The 27656-nt window shown below is 34.4% G+C and overlaps 1 pseudogene; it reads left to right on the top strand.

The window, feature by feature from the left end:
- Positions 1-7099: 7099 nt before the first annotated feature.
- Positions 7100-7596, top strand: LOC110212497 (thioredoxin-related transmembrane protein 2 pseudogene; annotated as a pseudogene).
- The last annotated feature ends 20060 nt before the right edge of the window (positions 7597-27656 follow it).

Below are 27656 nucleotides of genomic sequence, written 5' to 3'. Positions count from 1 at the left end.
TGACTCTAAAAAGTGGGAAATAAAACCTGAAAATATTGTACTAGATCAGACATACGAAATTAGTGAGAAGGTCAAAGGCAATGTAGGGAAGCACTAGGAGGTTATTCCATTACTGAGATAAAGAATCTACAAGAAACCCTCCCAGGTACAATTAGGAAAGAAATCATTGAAAAGGAAATATAAAATAAACCACTGAAATTATCCAGATGCTGTATATTGTAAAAGAAACATAATGATCAGAAAGTGAATCAGGAGGTGTGGATCAATGGGCAAATCTAAGTCTGAATGTCAGAATTTGTCTGTTCTTCTCTAGCTCTGTGCAGGAATCAAGGAATTAATGCCTTATCTAAGCAATATGAATTATTTTGGTCCTCTCAGCAACAATGCATCATGGGACAAATTATTTTTGCCACATGGAATCAGGCCTTTAAGCTATTTAGCTCCCTTATATTTGATCACTTTTCTAATCTAAGCTTGGTTTCCCAAAATGGTTTCCTTTTGGAGAAACTGATGAATCAGCCTTTTGAAATGAATAATTGGTTATAGTTACAATTCGCCAATTAAAGATATGTTTATTAAGTGCTTACTGTGTGCAAGACACTGTACTTAAGTGTTGGATTAGAAACTCCATGAGGGCATGGACAGTCTTTTGCCTTTTTTTGTATCCCCAGAACTTAGCACAGTGCTTGTCTTACAGTAGGCACTTAACAAAAAGTGATTGATTGATTGATTGATTATTTGGCTTAAAAAGACCATAAAAACCAGTTCCTATTGTTAAGAAACTTTAATTTTATTTGGGATGTGGTGTGATTTGAGTAGGATTAGGGTTACAAAATGTAAATTGAAAATAAAATACCAGAAAATTAATACAAAAAAGAAGACATTTTGAACGTTGGAAGCTAAGGTGTCTAGGAAGTATTTTTAAAGAAAAAAACAAGAATGCATTACAGTGTATTGCACAGTTGTCCCCCTGCCCCCTTGATCATGGTCAGCCAGGTCATTGCATAGAAACTTGGGGTGAGAAGCTTCCTGGACATTCATGATGGAAGCTCCTTGCTCCCTTTCCCCTACCTTACCCACACTTCACAGCATGCAAAGATATCCTCTGACTGTTTTCTCTTTGCAATGGTGACTGTATTTCATATTATATGGTAATGAAAAGTCTTTTAAATAGATGCTGAGCCAAAATCTCATGGATATACTAAAAAGGAAGGGGTGTCTTTTTCCCTAATGCTTCCTTTTCCTGATAGCTTTGGAGGGCAAGATTGACTTTCTGAGCTTTCTTCCTATTGACAACAAGCCTTTAGTTCGTGACTTCACAGATGGGACTACTTACTTTGGTACGTGGCCTTATGAGATCTCAAAAAGAAGCATCTTGGTGCAGCTAGGTGTTGAAGTGGATAGAGCACCAGCTTTGGAGTCAGGAGTACCTGAGTTCAAATCTGGCCTCAGACACATAACACTCACTAGCTGTGTGACTTCTGGCAAGTCACTTAACCCCAATTGCCTCACCAAAAAAAAAAGCCATCTTTCCTTTATGAGGCCAAAAAAGAATGAAAGAGAGAGAGAGAGAGAGACAGAGGGAGACAGAGAGAGAGACAGAGAGAGAGAGACCATGAGAGAATGCTAGAGCAAAAACTGATTTACATGGTACTGATCAGATTTAGAATAGAACAGGTAAAAATATAAAATGACTAATTATCGCTTACAAAGAAACCATTAGCAGAGTTTCTGAGACTTGAATATGAGCTTCTCAACTCATTGTACTGGTCATAATCAATTTCCACATTCTTTCTTAATCATTCTATAATTCTTGGTTAGTTGGATATCTTTGTTTACTTTTGCTCCCAGCTCAGGAAAATAATCCTTAGATAAGAGCCAAATTTCATATTGTCTCCATGATAACTAGGTTTAGGAGATAAGCTAAAAACTGTGAGAATGAGGCAACTGTTGGGGGAGAGCATATTCACTTTCCCTTTTGAGAGATCAATCTCCCTGAGTTGAATTTTAGCAAACAAAAAAAAAAGTATGTAAAATGCAAGGATATTCATGAGTTGCTAGCCCCATGACCTTAGTCATGTTGAATTTGGCTTGAGCGAGAGTTTGTGAAATGATACAGGTGGTAAAGATGGAATACTAAGTTAGGGGAGTTAAACAAAGGCTATTTTATTTGTAACATGGAGTTTTTGAGTCAGAGTTATATGGAATAAAGCTGTAAAAGGTAGGAAAGAACTAAATTGTGTAGGGAATTGCATTCTATCTTTGACTCAAGAGTTTGTATTTTATTTTAGAAGCTATAGGGAGTCATTGGAAATTTTTTGAGCAAAGGAATGTCATGAACAGACCTATGATTCAGAAATATGTGTTGATAGCTTTTTGGAGAAAGTATTGAAGAGCATGGAAGAAAGTAAACCAATATGGAGGCCATTTCAATTATTCAGGAAAGTCATTTTTAATAGTGGATAAAAAGCTGGCCTCAAAGGTAGGCCTAAATTCATATTTCCATCTTGCATGTATATTGGCTGTGTGACCCTGGGAAAGTCAATTGTCCTGTCAGTGACCTAAGTAACTCTTTAAGACTACAAGTTGTAAAGGAGATACCTTAATACATCGGTAGAATGAGTTTCTACACCTGGAATTCTGTATGTCAATAAAATCAAAATTCCAGTCCTTAAAGAGAAGAAGTAATGTGAGCATAATATAAGATGGTGGCTATTTGAATAAAGAGAAGGAGATAGTTTTGAGAGATGTGAAAATAAAGCACAAAAATGTTGGCAAGAAATTGGACATAGTAATTGGGGGGAGATGAAAGAGTCAAGGATTAAAATCTCTTACATGTGCATCAGAAAGATATCATATTTAACTCTTGTTAATAAGGGAAAGCATTCAATAACAAATTTAATAGGACTATAGATGTATAGTTCCTGGAACAGAGTGGTTTTCCCTTTGATTATCTGGTAGGTATAGACAAATAATTTTTAATACTGGATAGCAGCACTGGCCCCTTGAGCCAACAAAAATTGTTTATTAGAGAGCAATATCTAATTTCATTTTATACTGCAAGCGACTTCTGGCAAAATAGAGGCATTTGGGAGGAGCATATGTTCTGGGCTTCTGCGTGCAGCTAATATTTTGTTATCATTCCCATGGTGGATTTTTTTCAGTCTAAATCAAACATCCAAACTCATTACATATAATTCACAAGTAGTCACTGAGAAATAATGACTTTCTGTCATTACTAACTTGTCTTAGATCCAAATTAGTGACCTAGAAATAAAAGTGCTTTTTTGTCTGTTTGTTTTTTGCTACTACTAATCAAATGTGTTATTTTTAGTCTTTCCAATTAAGGCTATATTTTCTTTTCTAGATTGTACTTTAGGCATTCCTTTTATAATATAGAAAACTTGTTTTTCAGCCAAAGACAAGGTTTATTAGAACATAAACTATTGGCTAGATTATAAGAATCCCAGCCTAGAAAATTTTTAAATTAAGGAATATCTCTTCTGCTGTTCACATCTTACTCTAGTCCCTTTTTTTTGTCTTGCTTCAAGATGATTCTTTCTAATATTTTTATCATAATAGTTCAAAGGATTTGTTTTCCTAGAAGTTAATACATGTATGCACATGCACACACAGACACACACAATTACAAACTTTTTTTGTGGATTTTTAACTATGGTACTACTATCATTACTGAGTATTCAGACTTACAAAATGAATGTGCTTTTGAATAATGTATTTAGCTGTATTTTTCTAATTGTAGAGGTGTGGGTTTTATGGTCAGTCATTTTTATTTTATTTTAACTTCCACTGTTTTATGTCTTTTAATATGACAAACACTCATTCAACATAAATGACATTATATAAATAAAACATGTTTGATTCTACATATCTTGCTGCAGCTTTAAATCCTGTTGAGTTTCACTCCAACTTCCCCCTGCCCAGTTTTTGAAACTTGATATTCTAATATTTGTTGTATTCTGATACTTCAAAGCATGATATACTAATGCATAAAATAATTAATTTGGCAAGTTTTCCCCAAAACAGAACTTACTAAATCCTCTAAAATTGCAATGGGAACTATATTCCTATTGACAAATTAAGATTTTTTAAAATGGTACCCTTTAAAATGACTTTCTTAAAATAGAAAAAACTCACAATCATCATTGGTCATTCAGTCTTTTCATGTTTTGTTCAAGAGAAATGACTTCTTTAAACTTATTTTCTTTCTTTTAGATTATTTGTAATAGTGATGGCTCACCACTAGTAAACAAAAAAGCACGATATTGTCATCTTTTATGACTTCAAAATTCAAAACTATCAAGGATAATTTCTACAACTTTAAATACATCATTGATCAAGATTTTAAAAAACTAATTATTTATTATTTAAAAAATATAATTAGCCCTTTCCTAGGGAAATGTTAGACTCTTAAATTTTAAATCTCAGATAATAGAAACATTATGAGTTTAGGCAAAATTTTCTCTTCTTTCACTTTGACATGTCATCCATTCAATTGCTATTGAGAACAAAACAAAAAAAAATCTAAAACAGTTTTAGAAAAAAATTTATTAGGTCATTTGGGGGAGAGAGAGACAGAGAGAGAGAGAGAGAGAGAGAGAGCCAGAAATAAGGTGTGACTCCCTCCCTAAAGATTTAGGAGGTTACATTATATAGAGCTTCAGAAAGGAAATTTGCCCAATTGCTCTCATATAGATGGTAGGTAGTCTCCAAAAGAAGGGTAGTTTGAGATGTATATCATCAGATAAGTCATTCTGCTTTGGACATATTGAAATGTCTCTGGGACATCCAGTTTGAAATGTATTGTAGACATTCAAGATTGAAGCTCAGGGAGAGATCAGGCTTAGAGATGTGGATCTAGGAGTCATCTGCACAAATGTGATAAGTAAAGCCAAGGGATTTGACCAATAACCAGGAAAAAAAAATGTCTAGAAAGAGAAATTAAAGTGATCTAGAACAGAGTGTGGTAACATTCATAGGTAGGCGGGAAGGTCTTGATGATGAAGTAGAAAAGGAGTCTGAGATATATAAAAAAGATAGCTTTCCCAACTCCACTTTTGAACTGACTATATATTTTCCAGAGATATGCTGCAGCCTAGTATGTAAGATACTGGATTTGGAATGATGAAATATAGGATTTCAAATCTCACCTCTGACAATTATTAACCATGTAACTATAAGCAAGCTGTAACCTCTCTGAGGTTCAATGTCTTTATTTATAAAATGGGAATAGTAGCACCTTTTGCAGAGCTATCCATGAAGATCAAATGAAATCATGTATTTTGCATACAGTATTTGCATACAGCATTGCTTACTTTTCAGTGATATGGAAATGTCAGACAGTATCATTAAAATAAAGATAATAGCCTTTATAACTTAATCCATGGCATTGTTGTAAGACTTCTGAGATAATATAATTAACGTATTTGGTAAATTTTAAAGTACTCTATAAATATCAGTTATTGTTATGTTGATTTGATTCAAAATGTGAAACAAGGAAGTGTAGTGAATAAAGTAATAGACTTGGAGAAAGGAAGCCCTGTGTTCAAGTCCTGACTCTTATATATACTACCTGTGTAGCTGTAGAGATGTTACTATACCTCAGTCACATGCAATTAAGTTTCTGGAGTTATAAATTAGAGATGAGATGTCAGTCAACCTCATTGAAAATCATAGCCTACTCTGAACTGATAAAATCACAAGTCTATCTCCTTGTCCTCCCTCCAAAAAAAGAGAATTGATGGTATTCTGAGATATTCAATTTTGTTGAATGAATAAACTTAGGAAAATAGGAATTTTACCTGAATGCTATTTGCCTAACACCACTAGGGTAATACTATTAGTATCAGTTGGTTAAAAATTTTGCTTCAATTATACCTTTCCCTACTCTCTCCCTACCCTGAAAAACAAGAATTATATTTTATGATTATGAAAATTTACCTTTGTGAGTGTAAACTTTCTGAAACTGGGCACTCTATCAGGATAGCCATGGAGATTCAGGTGCCAGGATCCCACTAGTTGTGATGTCATGAAATGTGTGAAAAGTTAGAGAATTGTCCACAGAAAATTCTGAGAAAGAAAGATGGAGGGAGAAGAAACCACAGTTTTAATGTAAAACATGTATCTGCTCTTTTTGAAAGATTTTAGGAAGTGCTGATGCCCAGGCTTGCTCCTTCTCAGCTTTTTCATTCAGAAAGACTGTGATAAGCACTACTTGATTACTTCTGGAGTATGGTTGGTGCCAAGGGCAAGGTTGATGGTGTAATGAAGCACTTCAATCAATCTGGTTCAATGATGCTGCCTCCTCAGAGAAAATTTCCCTCTCTCCATGACTCCAAGCTTTAAAGAAAGCTGCTGTAGTAATAAAATTGTCCTATCTCAGTAACATTTCTTAAGTATTCATTATCTAAAGAAAATTATTTTCAATAAGTAGCATTTTACATCATAAAGTATTGCATCATGTGTTGAACACAGAGTCAAAAACATTTGAGTTTCAAAACCATCTCCAACACTTCCTAGATATGTGACTATTGCCAATCTCTTGAACTCTCTGATTCTCAATTTCATCACCTGTGAAATGGGCTAATAATATCTGTAGCACCTACATCATGGGTTTGTTGTGAGGTTCAGATGAGATAAATGATATAAAATATTTTTTTCAAAACTCATAGCAAGAAATAAAAGTCTGTTTTCAATAATAAATTGTCATAACTATTATTTTTTTGATCAATAATGGCATATATAGTGACTTTTCTTATGTTATGTGAAAAGTGACTAGCTTTCTTAGTGCTCATTCTTATTCCTCAGAAAAAAGTTTAAAAAAAATTAGTTAGCCAAGTTACAAATGGCCTTTATGTGGAACTCTCTCCATCATTACAAGGGTCTTGTGTGATACATGCAGCAAGGGATAAGATGACCTAAGCAAAATTTTGGGAATGACTCTTACTCAAGTCACGTGATACATGCACCTTCTGAATATCCGAGAGCCTAAGAAAAACCACAATCTATTTTTACAGGTAGCATAAACACAGATTAGAATTGAAGAACTCTGCAAAACCTATGGTATTAAATGCTCCTCATGACCTGCAAACACCCCCCCTACATGGACCCCAAGTACATCAAGTAATTTAATGATGAGACAACTGACGAAGAGCTGGAACAGAACAAGTATGTCACATGGATTGTGGAACTCTTTAGCCATTGGTCTAATGGATGCCAGCCATTCACTGCTATCTATGCTGACTTCTCCCTCAAGTATAATTGTATAGGGATGAATTTTGGGAAAGTGAATGTCAGACACTACCCTGACTTCAGTACGTGGTACAAAGTGAGCATGTCACCTCTCATCAAGCAGCTTCCTACTCTGATCCTGTTCCAGAGGGGAAAGGAGGAAATTCAAGGACACCAGACACCAGACAAGAAAGGTCAAGCTGTCTCTTGGACATTCTCTGCCCGAATGAGCTGCACCAATGTGCCAGGAAGCAGACCAAGTTCCTAGATATGATCCCAGAGGAGCAACGTGAGTCTGCATCTGCTCACACACAGCCAGATAAGGAAAGCAAGAAGAATAAATAGGAGCTCTGCTCTACCAACGGTCCCTTTTTAATAGCATTTTCCTGGTGCCTTTTCAGGCCCTGCTCTTACTATGACTGAGGGACTTCATAGCTTTTAGTGTTTTTATTTATTCCTTATTTTGGAATAGAACTGGAACTAGACCCAAGCCTATTAGTGGAGGAATGAACAATGACATACAAAAGAATGATCAAATATTTCACCAAAGGGAAAGAAAAATCAATTATTTATCTCAGAGGAAGTTTCCTTTCTGATAATGAATATTTTGATACTGCCTAGAGGCTAGGAAGAACATAGAATGGGATAATCCAGAAGCCATGTTTTTATCATCCTCTGGTTTCATTGCTCCTACCAGAGGACAAATAGAGGACCCTTCAGATTAAATAAGTTTCAGGTCAGAGGCACCACTAACTAGATCATCATGATTATTGATCTTACTTCTTTCATGTCTTTCTTCCCTGTGTTATTGCTACTTAATATTTGGTAAATAGTTTAAGCTTAATTTTGATTGTGGTGTAATTAAAATCCATTTATAACAGGGGAGCCACAAAGATGGTACATTTTTTTTGGAGAGGTAGTTCAATAATTTCAACATTTCTTTCCTTTCAGCCAAGGAGAACCAAGAGCAAATAGTGTTGTGCATTGAGGACTGAAGGAGAAAGACCCAGGGCAGCATGAGTGTTCCAATGGCACTTTTTATTGATATCTTTAGTTCTTGTATCACCCCCATTTCTTTTTTTTCTCAAATCAATCTGTGTCTTCCCCACCCAATATTGAGCAAATAAAAATAAGCCTAAAGAAAATTATTTTTAATTAAAAAGAATAAGAGTAAAAGGTATCATCAAGGAATTTAGGAATTTTATATTAAGAAGAGATGCCCTTGTCACTAGTAAGGAACATGGGATTACAAATACATAGCTGGAGTGTTTCACCAGTACCTTTGCTATGTCAGGAGATGATAGTCTCCAAAATATTGGTTGGACTCCCCTCTGGTAAACTTAGGGAAGGATATGGACAAAGCTACATGGGATGGGGAGTTATTTCAGTGATAGAATAAACTGCCAAATCCGGGATTTGGGCTCCAATTGAATCTTTAGGGGTGCTCTATTCTTACTGATCCTTTATCAGTAATACCATAAATGCCCTAAATGTGCATAGAAGAATAGTCTGAATTTATGTAAACATAGAAAAAACAAACTTGAAGGAAATCCCCTGATTCTCCTTTGTTATGCAAACTTAAAAGGGAAATCTTGAATAGAGGTCATGCTATGCTATCAAATAATGATTCCACACTTCTTTTCTTAATAGTGAAGTATTCAAAGTCTGCTCATGTAAAATGAATATAAAAACCAAAAATCAGCAAATCATATGTGAGCCCCTATGGTAGTTCCACTTGAAAAGGCTGACACCTTTTTTCCATCACTGGTTTTACAGTGTTTAATAATACTTTGAACTTGTCTATAATTACTTGATATAGTCATTACATTTTGACATGGAACAGAAAAATTCAAATGTCTCCTACCGAATGAATGAAATGGGGGAAAAAAGCCAATGTTCTTTTACATCTATAAGAAACAAATCAAGGTTACTTAATTCTATTGCAATACGGAATAATTTGTTAGGGATACTCTTGAATGTACCTTTTGACCATAATCCCATTTTATTTTACAAATGAGGTAGAAAACCTTCCTATTGATAGCTGTGAGAAAAATCATTTCAAATAGCATATTCAACTCATTACAATGTAAAGCCCAATTAGTTTAATTGTAATCATATTATAATAAAAATGGCAATAAAAAAGATTTGACTGACTTTCTTATGGCTTTTGATACCACTGATCCTTGCATACTATATTTTCATACACACATACAGATGCACATATACCTAAACATATTCACATATACAGATGTCTATGTATATATGTGTGTATGTTTATATGTAAATATATACACATACAAACATTATTATTGAGAGAATAATGAAATTATATTCACTGCATAGTGTAATTAGAAGTAAGAACTACAACTATTTCATTTTATTTTTGTTGTCATTTTATCCTATGCATATTCTTTTGAGAGGTAGCATGGCAGAGTGAAGGGAAGACATGGGTTCAAATCCACTTCTGACACATTTTGGCTGTTTGTCCCTTCTTAAGTTAATTTAATCTTTAAGTGTGCTAATCTAAACAACTCTCTTAGACTAAAAGTTTCAGATTAGGTTAAATCTACATTGGCAGATAGTTATTACATGATGCCTCACAGGGGAATTTTCTATACTAATGAAGTAAGAGGTCATGTCCATCCAGATATTCCCCCATAGCAAATAAATAAATAAATGAAATGAAATAAGGTTGGTGAGCCTTTGGGAGGAGGGGAACAATGAGTTGACAAAGAATCATTTTTCTTTCCTTAAGGCAAGCTGAGAAGAAGTGTTAAGAAAAGAAGTAGAGTCTTTAAACCTGAAAGGTTCACCAGGGAGTTGACCCTAGGATTTTGAGGTGAGAAAACAAGAGTAGGGGACCCAGCATCAGTGTAGGTTTTATTCTCAGTGGTTAAGGGGCAATAATCAGGTATACATTTGTTAATGGTTCTCATTGTTCTTCTTTATAAATATACAATGTAAAATGAAGAATTTAATTTATTCCATTAACAAAATTTTCTTAGTTTCTATTACTTTGATTAGCAAAGGAAATTTGATTAATTATACACTCATGTCTAAAAAATGATTAGCTGAATCTTAAATTCTTTATAATTTGTAGTTTGCAATATGAAACTTCCAACACTGATTTAGACGACATGTCAAGTGATTAACCAGGATAATCAGTTATGACAACATAAAGCAAATATGGTGAATTAATAATTTCCATAGCAATTAAATAATTGCTCAGTGAAATTAAAATGTGAAGAAATAAAATAATGTTCATGCTCAGAAATGAAAGCTACCTCTTGGTTCCCAAGTACTTCCAAAAGACTTCATGGAGGAGATAGGAATTTAGAGTCACTTTAGAAAACAAGATTTCAGGCCCTTGGTATAGAGGGGGAGAGTAAGATAGAGTGGAAAAGACAGAGACACAGGGAGAGAAAGGAATAGAAATGGTGTGTGTGTGTGTGTGTGTGTGTGTGAGAGAGAGAGAGAGAGAGAGAGAGAGAGAGAGAGAGAGAGAGGGAGAGAGAGAAAGAGAGAGAGAGAGATAAAGACAGACAGACAGACAGACACAGATAGAAATACAAGAAATACAAAGTTAACCCTCTGCCCTTAATGTAACTATAGATCTTACAGTATAGTACACCCAAATCATTAGTCCAAGGTGAGAGAGGAAGTGCTAGATAAGTCTCACTTCAAAAATTATACTGGACTAACCAAGAACTCAGTGCAGATATTGAGTATTCAAAAGCCTAATGGCAATAGCATAGGTTTATTTATGATTTATTGATCATGGAATCATAAATTCAGAGCTGCAAGGGAACCTAATAGTTCATCTAGTTTGACACTCCATTTTAAAGGTAAGGAAAGCGAGGCTCAGGGTGGTAAAATTTAATTCCTGTTACATATGATCTTCCTGATAGAAACTGAATCTGGAATTGATAGAATTCATAGAACCATAGAATGATTCCTTTGTTGATATTATCGAGATTCCCAGAGATTTTAGAATTCTTTTCCAAAAGGTAGAGCACATTTTTATGTGGGGAGGCTCTAAATTGAACTTTGAGATTACTGGTTCTTCCCATCCTCTAGTCACGCAAGAATAAAAAAAGAAAAAAAAACCCACCACCACCAACAAACCTACACAATAGAGACAGAGAGATAGAAAGATAGATCATTAAAAACAGTCACTAAATGCTTATTTTATGCCAGGCACTATGCTTAGGATGCAAATATAAGCATGCAAGACAATCCATGCACTCAAGGAGCAAAATTTTAATAGGGAAGTCTACACATAAATAGAACCTGCATAAACGAATGATAATGGAGGGAAGATCAAGACACCAACTCAGAAGACAATGAAGTCAAAACAGCTACAATATAAACGTCAAAGGGAAAAAAAATGTAAATTGGACACAATACCACCAAGAATTCCCAGAAAATTAAGAACAAAAAGATCTTGAAAAATAAGTGGTAGAAGAAAATTTAAGTAACATGAAATCAAAGGAGGAAAATTATGAAAAGCCAATTAACAGCTTGGTAAAAGAGGCACAACAACAATTGAAGAAAATAACACCTTAAAAAAAACAGAATTGTTAAAATAGAAAAAGAGGTACAAAAGAACATTGAAGAAAATAATTCTTAAAAAAATTAGAATCAGGCAATAGAAGCTAATAAATCTATGAGACAACAAGAACAATAAAACTAAACTTTGAATAATGAAAAATAGAAGAAAATATGAAATAATTCATATGAAAAATAACTAACATGGAAAATTGGCTGAGATTTATTTAAGAATTATTGGTTTACCATGATTAATAAAACTGCTTAAACATCATATTTTAAGATATTATCAGGGATAATTGCTGATATTTTAAATACAGAAGGTATAAATTCAAAAAGTCAAAATTGAATAAATGTACCAATCATCACCTGAAAGAGATCCCAAAATTAAAATTCCCAGGAATATTATAACCAAATTCCAAAGCTCTAAGATCAAAGAGAAAATATTTTAAAGAGAAGGAAAGAAACCATCCAAATATCATTGAGCAACAGACAAGACCATCCAAGATTTAGTTACTACCACGTTAAAGCAATTGAGGGCTTAGAATATGATATTCTAGGGGGCAAAAGAGCTAGAATTACAACCAAGAATAATCAACACAGCAAATTCGACTATAATCCTCTAACAGATATGAAAAGAATATTTAATGAAATAGAAGGCTTTTAAGTATTAGTGATGAAAAGACCAGAGCTGAATAGAAAATTTGACTTTCAAGTATGAGAATCAAGAAAAGCATAAAAAGGCAATCATGAAACAGAAATCATAAGAGATTAAATAGGACTAAGCAGGGTATCTTTCTATATAGGAAGATGATTGGCTATTGTCCTTCATGGTCAAAGAGGACCAAAATGACCTCATAATGTTGGAGTCAAGTTACAGAGTGTCACACTGTGGCTGATCGGACCAATATGAGCTCAGAAGCCTCTACCATTGTTTGGGCAAAAATTGTCCACATGAATATTTGGAGTGGAGATGTCTCTAAATTTGGACATCTCACATTTCTATTGAATAACTACATTTTCTACTTTGCTCATGGAACACAGGACCTTCTTTGATGTGGGTATGCCATGCTAGGTGGTCCTATACTAGTGTCTCTAGTGTCTCAAATCCATTCCAAAGTTCTTCAGAGAGAACTTGAGAGTGTCTTTTTATTGCTTCTTCTGACCTCTGTGTGATTACTTAACTTGTGTGAGTTCTCTGCAAAATAGGCTTTTAAATGAACATATGTTTGATATTCAAAAAGATGTGGCCAGGACATTGGAGTTGTGCTCTCTTCAATAGAGTTTGAATGCTAGGCAGTTCAGCTCAGGAAAGGACATCAGTGTCTTGGACATTATTTTGCCAGACGATTTTCAGAATCTTCCTAAGAAAATTGAAATGGAGGTTATTTATTTTCCTGTAATGGCAATGCTATACTGTCCAGGTTTCAGAAGCATACAACAATGTGGTCAGCACAACAGTTCTATATACCTTAGTTTGGCAAGCATTCTATTCTTTTCTTTGACATTTTTTTTTGTTAGAGCCTACCAAACCCTGAACTAACTCTGGCAATATATGCACCAACCCCATCATCTATGTGTACATATCTGCAAAGTACACAGCCAAGTAAACATCCACAGCTTTCAAAATCTTTCCATTTCCTGTAAATGAGGATTCCATTTATTTATGGCGCAATGCTATATGGTGGAAAAACTATATTTTCTTGGTGTTAATAGTCAGGTCAAAATTAACACAAGCAGTAGAGAACTGATCCATACTCTGTTACATCTCAGCTCCAGAGGTTACATTATGTGCATGGTCACATGCAAAAGAAAAAACAAAAAAATGTGCCCACTCTCCCTCCATTTTAGTCTTTGCTTGCATCTTTTTCAAGTTAAATGGTTTAACATTTGTGAGGTAGCTTACTTTGATGCCATTTTTTTCTTGTTGTGGGCATATGACAATATTGCTGGAAAAATTAGCTAAAAAGCATGGAAGGAAGCACACAGACCAGCTTTACTCCATTGATTTCTGGGAAAGTGTGAGAACATTGTCCCTTATCTAGAACCCATGTAAGCATGCTGTCACAGAACCAGCATTCAATATTGATGAACTTCTTCAGATATTCAAATTTTGCTATGATCTTCCACAAGCCCTCATGACTGGCATTATCAAAGGCCTTGGTCAGAGTGATGAATGTTGTGTACCGACCTGTGTTCCATTCCTGGCGTTTCTTCTGAAGTTGTTGGGCAGAAATACAATGTCAACCATTATTTCGCCTTTTATGAAGCCACACTGGGTTTTGAGTAGGTGACCATTTTCCAGATGAAAGATTAGACAAGAATCTTCCCTGTAATAATTGAGACCCTCATACCATGATTGTCACAGAATAGCTTTTACTTTATAGAAATAGACAATTGAGGCATCCTCAAATTCTTGGAGAATATCTCCTCTTGACATATAATCTGGAAAATTTCAGTCAGCTTTTGTATGAGCAGTGGACTCCCTGCCTTTTAAATCTCAGTGGGAATAGAATCAGAACCAGGTATTTTGTCACATAAGAAAATCCAAATGGCATTCAAAACTTCTTCTTCATTTGGAAGTTTGGCTAGAGAGGGGTTGACTTTAACCTGAGATATATGGTCAACGATTTCAGCAGTGATTAATGATGTTTTGTTGAGAACATTATGGAAGTGTTCAGTCCACCTCTCCAGGATCATGTCCTTATCACTAATCAATGTGGCTTTATCAGCACTAAGTGGTTGAAAAGCATTATAGGTGTTTATCTCATAAATAGCCTTCATAGCATAACAAAGTGCTTTGGATTGTTACTATCAGGATAAAATTAAATTTTATCTGCCTTCTTACTAAACCAAAAATCCTACATCTCTCTAAGTTTTGCTGAAACATTATTTTTAAGGGAGTTAAATGCTGTCTTCTTAGAGATAGACAAATTATTCTGCTGCTAAACCCTGTGGAGTTCTTGTGTTTTGTTTAGGTGCTTCTGATTTTCCCCATCATTTTTATCAAACCAATCTTAATGTGTAGAAGTGTTCTGGACCAGATGAGTAACTGCAGGGCTGTGTACCAAATCTCTGGAAGGTGCTCACTCCTTTTTTGCTCCACTGTTACCAGTTCTGAGTTGGCAACAAACCATTCATATAGGGAGAAGCATTATGATCTGTTGACATTAAGTCTTCTGGTAGTCATCTTGCCTTGGGGCTGCCACTTTTGTTGAATGTGAATATTTGGCTTGCAGAGGATAAGTCTATGATCAGTCCAGCACTGTGACACACCTCACCTTCATCACTCTCACATTTGTCTATCTCTTTATTTTCAGTTATATAGTCTATTAAATGCCAAAATTTGCTGCTAGCGTGCATCCATGAAGTTTTATTGCATTTTGGCAAATGGAAGACAGAGTTGGTGATGAGAAGGCCATGAGATGCCCAAGTCATCAATAGTAAGGGAACATTGCTGTTGCTTTTTCTGACTCCATTCCTCCCAAGTACTCCCTGCTATGTCTGATAGTCTGTGCTTACTCTGGCTTTAAAGTCACCCAGAATTAGAAATTTGTCCTCTTTCAACACTCTAATGAAGAGGGTCTCCGAGTACTTATAATTTTTTTTCCTTGACCTCATCAAGGTCCATTGTGGTGGGAGTATATGAATTGATGATGGTAGTATGGCACTTTCCTACAAGTAGTAATTGTGCTGTCATTTGCCCTTAGTGCATTTTTTGGGAGTACCACATGCCTGTTGACTACTAGTTTAATTCCAAAATCTATACCAGCTTTATGGTGTTTATTCCCCATTACTATAGCCACTCCAAAACAAAAATGTACATACAGCACCAATTTCAGTAATATACCATTCATTTACCAGAATTGTGTCATTTAGTGCTGCTATTTGAATGTGATACCTGCTGAGTTCTCTTACAACAGGAGCTGTACATTTTTAGGTCTACTGGATTTCTTTTTGTCCATAAGCATGCACACATCCCATGTACCAATGATGAGTGGAATCACCTTTGAAAATTGTTTTGTATATTTTTCTGCATTTTGCCCAGAGGGTAAGATCCCTACCTGCTAGAGTAAGTACATAAGGGTTAGATTAGGCAAAACAGACAATTTTAGGTCACCTTTTCTAGGCCATTCCTCACCCTAGGATGTGAGCAGAGTGTTCCTTGAAATAGGCTGCTCAGATACCCATGGGGCTGATGAATCTCACTGCTATTTCAGTCTGGAGAGATGACCCTATGGCCTGGGCTACCTGTGTTTTGCCTATGGCTCCCATCTGCACTTGCTGCTTCGTCTCTTGCCCATTACCACAGGACTTTGAGATAGGTAAATATGGTAAAATGCTATGAGTGATGTCTTTTGACTCACATATAAATTGGACTTAACTGAGAGTTGTGTAACATCATTGACCTCATTTTCTATTGTAGAGTCATTGTAGTCCAGTCTCAAGACAAAAGTCAAGTTGACCGGCAATTGCTTGGAATGGCTTCTAAGAACCTTTGTCATGATTAGGGCAATTAGAAGGATCCTACATAAAAATATAGCATGGAAGTAAATTGATTATGTTGGGATGATATAAAAATTGCATAGGTGAGAATGAAGGATGTTCTGTGAGGAGAGAAAAGGGAGAAGAATGAAGAAAATTATCTCACTTAAAAGGGGCACATGAGGAATAACATTTACAATGCAACAGAAAGTGATTGGGCAGGTTGGCCAATGCTAGAAGCACACTCACATCTAAACTAGTTCAAAAAGGGAAATATCTACACATACACTTACTCAACTGATAAGAAACAGGAAAAGAGGAGGGGAAGGGAATAAGAGAAATGGAAGATGATAAGAGAGAGGGAAGAAAAAAGAAGGGAGTGGTCTGAAATAAAAAAAAGAGGGGGTATACAAAGAGAGAAAGAAAGGTAAACAGAAGAAAATCAGATGGGAGGGAATGCACATTTAGCAATCATAACATGAATGGGATAAAATCTCCCATAAAATGGAAGCAGATACAACAACATCAAAAACCAGAATCCATTAATATATTATCTACAAGAAATATACTTGAAACAGAGAGACATGGAATTAAAGTAAGGGGTTGGAGCACAATCTATTATTCTTATGCTGAAGTATAAAAGGCAAGAGTGGAAATCAAGATTTCAGATAAAGCAAAAGCAAAAGTAGGCTTAATTAAAAAAGATAAACAGGGAAACCACATCTTGTGAAAGGAACCATAGACAATGAAGTAATATCTACACTAATATATATATATATATATATATATATATATATCAAATGGCATGGTTTCCAAATGCTTAAAGAAAAAAAAAATTAGAAGGTAAACAGAAAACTGGGGAAAATTTTGCAAATTTTTTTTCTGATAAAAGTTTTATTTGTCAAATATATAGAGGCCAGATTTATAGAAATAAAAGCCATTTTTCAATTGATTAATTTACAATGGTAATTTCCAGAAGAAATCAAATCTGCCAGTAGTCACATAAAAAATGTTCTAAATCACTACTGATTAGAGAAATGCAAATCAAAACAACTCTGAGATCCCACCTCATACCCATCAGCTTGGCTAGCATGACAGAATAGGAAATTTACAAATGCTGGATGGGGTGTGAAGAAAAGGGACCCTAATGAATTGTTGGTGAAGTTGGCAACTGGTCCAAAATTTCTGGAGAAGGATTTGGAATCATACGCAAAGGGATATAAAACCGTACATACTCTTTAACAGAGCAATATTACTACTAGGTCTGTGTCCCAAGGAGATCAAAGAAAAGGGCAAAGGTCTTATTTGTACAAAAATATTCATAGCAGCTCTCTTTTGGTAGCAAAGAATTGGAAAAAAGAGAAGATGCTCACCAACTACGGAATGGAAAAATAAATTTTGATGTATGATTGAGATAGGTACTATTGAGACGTATTTAGGAGATTGTTTCAGGAAAAAAAACTTCAGAAGACATATTATCTAATATAAATTGAAATGAGCAGAACCAAGAGAATATTATGCACAGTAATGACAGTATTGTAAAAAAGAACAATTATGAAAAACTTAGCTACTCTGACCAAGGCAATGATCCAAGACAATTTCAAAGGATCTATGATGAAAAATCTATCCAACTCCAGAGAGAAAACTGATCAATTTGAATGCTAATTGAAGCATACTTTTTAAACTTTATTTTTATTATTTTATTTTGTTTTCTTTTGCAACATGGTTAATATGACCTCACATGTATAATTAAAATCACATGTGTAATTAAAATTGCCTCCTCAAGTAGAGGGAAATGGGAGAATAAAGGAAAGGATTTGGAGCCCAAAAGTTTTAAAAAATGATTGTAATTGGCAATATTTAACCAAATAAATAAAACTAATTTACAAAAATAAGAATATAGAAATGTGATTTGCTGCATCATCATACTACAAAGGTGCTTATATTTTTATTGAAAAACTTACAGAACAAAAAATAAACACCTCACTCAAGACAGCTCAGTCACAATATATAGTTTTAAAAGAAAATGCAAAAATTGAAATAAGTTGACAAACTACCTTATTAATATAATAGAACCTCACCACGTTATTATTTATACTTAATGGATAAGTTTCCATCTACTACATGGCCTAGAACCAAGGTACAGAAACTAGAAGGCTGGATGAGAAGTGATCTATAAATATCACTTATACAGGCCCATATTTCCACTATCTTATTGAAGCACTAAATCTTATTTTCAACACATTCTTTCCTACCAGAAGTTGAGGCAGAATGAAGATATAGGTCAGAGGACTTTAGCAGGTGAATGGACTTGACAGCCCGGGTATTTGAGAGGATATCAACATGGAAATTGGAGCTCCAGAGTATAAGGAAAGAAATTGGGTTAGAAAGTAAGCCTGAGAACTAGGAAATGGATTCCTTGAGATAGAAGGGAAAATGATCTGGGGGTTAGAGGAAACTTGTCAGCAGGATCTTGGTAGGGTAATATTGTCAAATGGAATATCTATCAGAAGAAGAGAGGTGGCTGAGTGCCTTGGTGGTATTGGTGGATGCAAGAGGATCTGGAAATAATAATAAAGATTAAAAAAGATACTTCTTATCTGGACCAGTGTTAAGGTCAATAAGAACAAAAATCTCTGGTACTGGAGAAGGTAGCTAGATATATAATATTTCTTATATAATATTACATACAACATATAATATTTTCTTATTGCACAGATTTTCATGATTGCCAGAAAATTGTAGAAGTATTCGAGGACATGTTTAATGTGAATGGAATTTTTTTTTAACAATAGCACAGATTCCATAGGTTGTTCATGTGTGGGTGGGGGAGGAATGGTTGGAATATTAAGTTACCAGTACAAAGGGGATAAGATTGACAAAATGTTTAGGAGGGGGAAAAGTGGGTAGGGGATAGGGAGCTGCTATCTGGACAGACTATTTTCTGACTCACAGGGATTCTAAGTGGGGAAGAAAGACTGCTACTTAGAAGAAAGAATATCACACTATATCATGAACATTGATAACTAAACTCAAAGTTTCACAATTCATTTTATTACCATTTGCTAAACAAGAAATATGTATGTGTTGTAGAAAGAGGTTGTAGGAAACAAGGGACATGACAAAATGCCTGTATTCATGCTTTAGCTTCATTGTGGGCCTAGTGCCTAGATGGCTTAGTTGCACATTGAAGAGGCCAGAAGACCAGATGAGAAGAAGTCTTTATATGTGCCGTTAATGTTAATAGATGAATAAGGAATAGTTGACTTAATAGCTTTCTAAATGTCCACTAAAGGCATCTCTGCCCTAAGAATCAACCTCCAATATAAATTTCCTCCTCCTTAGGCTTGGGGCATGTTGTTTCTCCAAAGCAGGGTTTACCCTACCCATGTGAACCAGTGACAAAGGGCAAAAGCTCATTTGTAGAGTAAGGTGACTAAATTTGTATGTAGAAGTAGGGGTCACACATCAGCTCACATTTGGGTTCCCCAAAAGACAATCCAAGGTTCAAAGCAATCTGTGGGTTCTCATCAACATAAAACCATAGCTTACAGGCCCCTATTAACATATTTTCTTTTATTAGTAAACCAGGTGACACTCTGTACTAAAAGCAAAATAATTTTCAATGAAATAGTATAAAAAGAAAAGTTAATTTCCTAAATAAAACTTAAGTTCACCCCTCCACAAATATATTGTAAGAGGGAACAATGGGCATTTCTAAGGGACATTAATGTAGATATACATGCCCAAGGCTCACAAAGAGGTACAACTTGTTTTTTGATGCAATAGAGTTGACAACATCTTCTTTTAAGTCTAAACCAGAAGTCTAAATCATTAGACTGTTAGAGACATTGCATTGTTCCTGCTGTATGTGTTCCCTACTATCCGTGCTTCCTTCTTATTTTTAAATAAAGAAACTTCATCCTAGGAGCTCTGGGGCAATTAGCCAGCTAAGTAATGTTAACCAGAATGATTTTTTTTAAGATTAACCTTCTGTTTACCAATGGCAGAATCTATTCAAGCTTTTATCTGACCTAAGCTTAGGGTCTTTGTAAATCCATTTATCATTATTTTAGAGGACACCTTTCTAACAAACCAAAAAAGTGATGTCCGGATCAAAGGCTCTGCCAGTTTTCTCAATCCCAAGATCCTTTTTGGTCTACTGCTTTCAAATGAATGGACAATGGAAAGATACAAGAATAAAACTTACTACACTGAGCCATTTTAAGGTTGAGTTCTTTAAATGTGGTCCCAAGATGCCTGGCTATCTGTGAGATAAAAATTATTCTATTAGTAATACTGAGATGTTATTTGATTACTAAATAGGGCAGCTAGGTGGTACAATGAATAGCATTAGGCCTTGAGTCAGAAGACATATCTTCCTGAGTTCAACTCTGGCCTCAGACACTTACTAGATATGTAACCCTGCACATGTCACTTAACCCTGTTTGTCCCAGTTTTTCATTTGTAAAAATGAGCAGGAGAAGGAAATGGCCAAGTATGCCAATGTTTTTGCTAAAACCCTAAATGGAGTCATGAAGAGTAAGACACATGATTGAAATGACTCAACAATAACAACAAAACATATTCCTTCCATTTACAAATATATTATGTGTGAAGCTGGATATTTTCATATATTTCAACCAAAACAAGATACCCCAACAGGTGGAATACAAAAGCAGATATGACAATCTAGCTGTCTTCTATTAAACAGACATTGAAGAGATTTGCAAAAATATTTAAAAATAATGCTTTTTAACTGGTTTTGGGGAAAACACATATTTCTCATAAACTGTGTTATTCGTGATATTGTATAATGAGGTTTATTGTGGTTATTTGAAATAAATTAATAAGTAAATACTTTCAACATTCACCAGTTTTAATTTCCAATATAATAAATATTGTTAAGTCTAATTTACATATACCAAAAGTTCTTTTGGAGTCCACAATAATTTTTAAGAATGGAAAGGGCTCCTGAAACCAAAAAGCTTGAGAATCACTGTTTCAAGGCATTGCTATCCAAACTAATTTTTAAATTTCAAATACCTGGCTTTTTTTCTGTGCTTAGCACAAGTTTCTATCTACTTTGAGCTGGCCTTACCATAATACATGCCCTAACCTTCTACTAGGCCACCTATAAAGTCCATGAGAACTGGTGCTGTGTCTTATCTAAGCTTTATCTCCATAACACCTAACTTAGTAGCAACTAAATAAAATGACTGGTTAATTGAATTAAAATAAAATATAGGATTTGGATTTGTACCCACTTAGTTATAGATATTTATAAATGCATCCATTTATATGTCTGTTTATAATCAAAATCTGAAGATCAGTCATAACTGAAATACATTGTTTTCCAGAACTGATTTCTCTCTAATATATAAATTGTGAATTGAAACATACCCAGCATTACTGAGACTTTCACTGGGTTGCTTTATTCCATTCAGAGCATAAATGGAGAATTTGTTTAATGTCCAGAGAATAACCACAAAAATGATCACTTATTATGTGAGTCCTGTGAGGAAAGCTAAAGGAATAATGTTTATTCAACATAAAAAAGAAAAGAGTGAGGATTATTACTAAAGGTCTTCATACAACAAATTAGGGTAAAAAAGAGAGCTGCTGTACTGACTCCTAGGAGGACAAGGTTAGGAAAAAAACAGCTAGATTTTAGCAGGAGAATCAAAGAAATGATAAATTTAGGTTATTTAGGCTAATCAATTCTTTGAACCTGGAAGAAGTTCAGAAGCTAATTTGGTCCAGGGCCCTGCCTTCAATGAAATATACTGTCTTCTCCATTTTATAGACAATTGGAACAAAATAAATAATTTATAGGGTCTTAATAATATAATACTTACAGTTTGCAAAACAATTTCATGAGAAGTAGTAAGTAGGTGGTACATTATGGTTAAGGTACCACATTACTAATGAGGAAGTTGTAGCTCAGAGATGAAATGTAAGTTGCCTCAGATCACACAACTAATAAATGGCAATAAGAATTAGATCCCAGGTATCTAGTCTCTTCAACGTGCCATCCTTTTTATCTATTATTTTTTTTTATCTAACTATTCTCTACTTTTTTCTGTAACAACTTTACCGTGAAACATGTTTTGAAGGCAATATGCTTCCCATTTTACAGATAGGGGAAGTGAAAGCAAATAAAACTGACTTGGTCAGATGATTTTATTTTTTAAATAACTATCTTCAAGAAATAACTACTCAAAATGCTGGATATATTTTAAGAAAAGTTATTATAATTTTCCTACCCTCTTTTTTAGAGATAATCATTTTACTTTATAAACTAATGACACGGTAAGGGTACATTTATAAGTCTCTATAGAAACCATTCCTGGTCTCCACTACTGTTTTTCTGCTTATATATTTGGACTCACAATAAGATCATAAGATCAAAGATTTAGAACTGGAAAGGAATTTAGAGGCTAACGCCTTTCCCATAATTTTACAGATAACACACATAAAGTATAAGTAATCTATGAGGGTCTTCCCTTTAATATCTGAAGTAGATTTTGATCTCATCTAATGAATTTTCTGAATAACAGGCATAAGTAGTAATTTGTGGTTTTAATAAAAATAGTTTTGTTTTTTAATCAATAGATACAATACTTGAAATGACTTTTAAAAGGGTTAAATTTATTTGGATTAGCTTTCAAGAGTTCCTGTTTATGAAAGTTCTTCCCTCAATAAATATGGAAAATTAGACTCACATTTCAATAAGAAAATAAATCAAGTTTAATTTTTTGGTCACTCTAAAATTTAGTTCCAAATTGTTTTTATATCAGGGATAATTAGGGAAACAAATGGTAATAAAAAATTCTAAAATTAACAATACAGACAATTATTTAATTTACTTTAATTAAGTTAAGTAATCTATGATATGATTAATAATACAATCATTGCAGTGACCTGCAGGGTCCTCTCTCTCTCTCTCTAGGCTTCTACATAAAAAGATGTTGAACTGTGGAAGATCCTTTTTAAACAAATCTTGGAAGTTTTATCCAAAAACATAATAAAAACTGACACAAAAGCTTAGGCAGAATGCTCCAAGTGACTTACTTTGTTTTATGACATTATAAGTTCACACTAATACACAATTAGAAAGTAACTGTATATTATCATTAAATATAAACCTAATTTTACTGGTAATTAACCCTGGAATATTATGTTATGGACAGGCTGAGCAAGTTGTCCTTACACAATGATTACAAAATGGAGGTTGAATGAATAAAGTATGAAAAATTTGGGTACAAAATAATCAGGACTGGCTTGTATTGTCACTTAAAGTCATAATCCTCCTCTTTCTCTTATCCCAATATATGTTGAAAGTACAGCCTCATCTGTTCATTTTATTTCTATTGCCAATTATCCTTAATTATTGGAAACTTTTTTTTCAGGGTGTAGTGGATGCTGAAATGTTAGTATGCTCATTAAATTGAAACTCTTGCTCAAGAAATCGATTCTCATAAGCTTTGTTATGTTGTATTTGGGCAATTGCAAGTGTTCCTTCTTATATTAACTCCAAGTCCATGTTCCACAACATTTGCTAGAAATTAATAAGATTTACTTTTTTTTTAATACAAAAGATGTCTGATGAATTTGACTTAAAAAGGCATGAAATATATAAATGAGTTGAATAGTTAGCCTTAGGGACAACAAGCTCCAGTTTTTCCTTTCTCCTTATTGTGGGGGTAACAAGCTTTGTGAAGCATACAATGTTAGAGGCCTTTGAACAAACTCATTTTCAGTATGTCACCTTTGTACCCAGAGTTTGGAGCATGGGTTACTGTATATATGACCCTACTTAGTTGTTTAAAAAAAATAGTATCCCCTCAAAAACAGTTTTCAGTGTTGTATAGCACAGCTTTAGCTAGGGTCTTTTTCTAGACCATGTGATATCATGGAAGGATCATGAAAGGTAACAGAGTAGCACTGTGACAATTTGTATTTCTATTATATCATATCATCATTATATATTCAATAAGAGTTATTTTTGAACTTGTTTAATCCTTTCCTACACATTATCTTAAGCTCCGTGAGGGTAAGCACTCTGCCTCACTTTCTTATTCTTCCCACCGTTCCCTAGTGCCTAGCACAGTTCTTTAAACATAGTGGTAGCCCAGTAAAGTGCTGTAGAAATGAATTGAATCAACACAAAGCACAAATAAAGTCAGAAATATTAATTACTTATGGGTAAGCTGAGTCAGATAATAAAAATGATAATTCTATCCAAATCAATTTGCTTATTTAGTGTCACACAAAGCTATCAAAATTATTTATGGAGCAAAAAAAATAATAATACCAAAAGTCACAAGAGCAAAAGGTCAAGGAAATCAAGGGAATCAATAAAAACAAATGTGAAAGAAGGTGGCTTAGCAGTACCAGATCTCAAACTTCATCACAAAGTGTTAGTCATCAAACTATCACAGTACTAGTTACAAATGAGTGATAGTTCAGTGGAATAGATTAGGGGCATAAAACCAGGTAGTAAATGACCATAGTAATCTAGCAATTGATAAACTTAGGGATCCAATCTTTTAGTACAAAAGCTTACCATTTCACAAAAAATTGCTGAGAAAACTGGAAAACAGTCTGATAGCAACTATGCACCAACAAATATCTTGTGACACATACCAAAATAAGGTCAACATGAGTACATGAATTGGATATAAAGGTCTATATAATAAGCAAATTAGTAGACCATGGACATTTTTTTCTGTTATATCTATGCATAGGGGAAGAAATTATAACCAACAAGAGACAGAAAACATTACATTATAAGATGTAAAATGAATAAGTGTGATTATATCAAATTCCTTTTTTTTTGCACAAAAAACCCCAATATCGCCAGGATTAGAAGGAGAGCAGGAAACTGTGGGAAATTTTATAGTAAGTTTTTCTCAAAAAAGCCTTATTTCTCAAACACATAGGGAACTGAGTCAAATGTAGAAGATTATGAGTGATTCCCTAACTGATAAATGGTCAAACAATATGAATAGGCAGTTTTCAGAAGAAGAAATCAAAGTTGTCTATAGTCATCTAGAAACACACTCTAAATCACTACTGATAAGAGAAATGCAAATTTTAAAAAATTGAGATACCTCTTTATACTTCTCAGACGGAGTAATACAGCTGAAAGCAAAAACAACAAATGGAGGGCATGTGGAAAAACTGGGACACAATTCACCGTTTTAAAGTATAAATACTTCTGGCCATGTAATGAGAAGATAAGACTCATTTGAAAAGACCCTGGATCCAATCATTCTGGAGAGCAATTGGGAATTATACTCAACAGACTCTAAAACTGTGCATTCCCTCTGAAGCAACAATAATCCTAGTAAGTCTGCATTACAGAGTTGAAAGATAAAGGAAAAATGACCTATATGTACAAAAATGTTTATAGCAGCCCTTTCTGTGATGACAAAGAATTTGAAAGTTAAGTGGATATACATCAGTTAGGGAATGGCTAAACAAGTTGTTGTATATGATTGTTATAGAATACTATTGTGCTATAAGAAACATTTAAGATGATAGCTTCATAAAAACCTGAGAAGACATGTATGCACTAAATCAAAATGGGGGGATCAGAACCAGATCATTGTATCCAGTAACAGCAATGTTGTATGATGATCAACAGTCAATGACTTAGCTATTCTGATCGACACAATGTTCTAAGACCAGTCTGAAGTTTGTGATGAAAAATGCTATTTACCACCATAGGAAGAACAGATAGAATTGGAATGCAGATAAAAGCATATTTTGAAATTTTTCTTCATTTTCTTGAATTTTTTATCTGTTTCTTTTTGCATGATAGCCAATATGGAAATGTGTTTCTCACGACATCAGAGGTACAAACATTATCAAACTGTTTACCTTCTCAAGGAGAGGGAAGAAAAGGGAGGGAGAAAATTTAGACTGCAAAATCTTAAAAAATGAATGTTAAATTTTTTAACATGTAATTAAGAAATATGTAATAAAATAAAAATACTTTGGGAGTTTTAAAGAAAAGAACATATAGGAGAACTTGACTTCTTTCTTTCACATCTTAGCATCACCCTGAATGCAGTGCTACCATGCTAGAAAACTGGACACATTCCATTTTGACTGTGTAGTCCATGACAGAACAGTTGTTTCAGTCCAGTCTGACTCTTCATGACTCCATGTGGGATTTTCTTGGCAAAGATACTGGAATTGTTTGCTATTTCCCTCCTTGAAAATACAGGAGTGGTTGGCCATTTCCTTCTGCAGTTGTTATGCAGGTAGGGGTTAAGTGACTTGCTCAGGATCACACAGGTAGTAAATATCTTAAGTAAAATTTGAACTCTGGTCTTTCAGACTCCAGGATTAGTGATCTTATACATTGTGCTACCTAGATGGCCTTGCTATAAATAGCTGTGATCATTTTCCTATCTATCAAATAAAGTAAAGGCTCGCAAAGAGAAAAAAAATATGAATATTAAGTATGGGAGGTATAGCTTTCTATGATGGGGGAAAATTGACAAAAGGGGGCCGTGTCTTATTCTTTTATTGAGAATAACTTAGGGAGAGGAGAATGAATATAATTTATTAAAAAAAGAATCGAATTGGGAATTAGGGAAAATGCTTTAATTCCAGGAGTTGCTCAAGCATGTAATCTCTATTCTATGACAGGCCAAAGCTGGTGGATCACTGGAGTTAGGGAGTTCTACAATAGGGCTAAAGCAATAGGGTGTCCACATTAATTCTGGCATCAATGTGGTAAACTGCCAGGAGCAGATGGCCACTAATCTATCCAAGCTGGGGGAGCAAACAGGAAAAAATGAAGCAGGTTAAAGTTTTTGTGCTTATCATAATTGGGATCAGCTGTTAAGTGGTAGTATCAGGAAGCCCCATTTCAAAGGAACCAACAAAAATAATATCACTACTGCTATTCTATGAAAAATATGCTCTATCTCTTTACTCTGGGCATTTTCTCAGCTGCCTCTCATTCCTGTAACTCTCCTGCCACTACTCTACCCAGTCATTTCCTTGTTTCTTTTGAATCTCGGCTAAAATTCCATCTTTTACAGAACTCTTGTACCAACCTTCTTAATTCTAGTGCTTTTCCACTACTATTTTTCCCTTTTCATCCTATGTATAGCTTGTTTATATATATTTGTTTTCATGTTCTCTTTTCAGACTGTGAATTACTTGAAGGCAAGGACTAATTTTGCTTCCTATTGTATCCTTAACACCTAACATAGACACATAGTACACACCTAATAAATATTTATTTACTGATTGATTATTTCTACCACTAAAAATAAAAACAACAAATTAAAAGGCACACAAATCACTTCACCATTTTTCTGGGTCACATTTGTCTCATCTATAAAATG

The sequence above is a fragment of the Phascolarctos cinereus genome, unplaced genomic scaffold, assembly GCF_003287225.1.
Source record: "Phascolarctos cinereus isolate Bilbo 61053 unplaced genomic scaffold, phaCin_HiC Scaffold_4;HRSCAF=312, whole genome shotgun sequence".
Lineage (NCBI taxonomy): Eukaryota > Metazoa > Chordata > Mammalia > Diprotodontia > Phascolarctidae > Phascolarctos > Phascolarctos cinereus.
The sequence above is the reverse complement of the archived record's forward strand: the minus strand, read 5'-3'. Positions and strand labels throughout refer to the sequence as shown.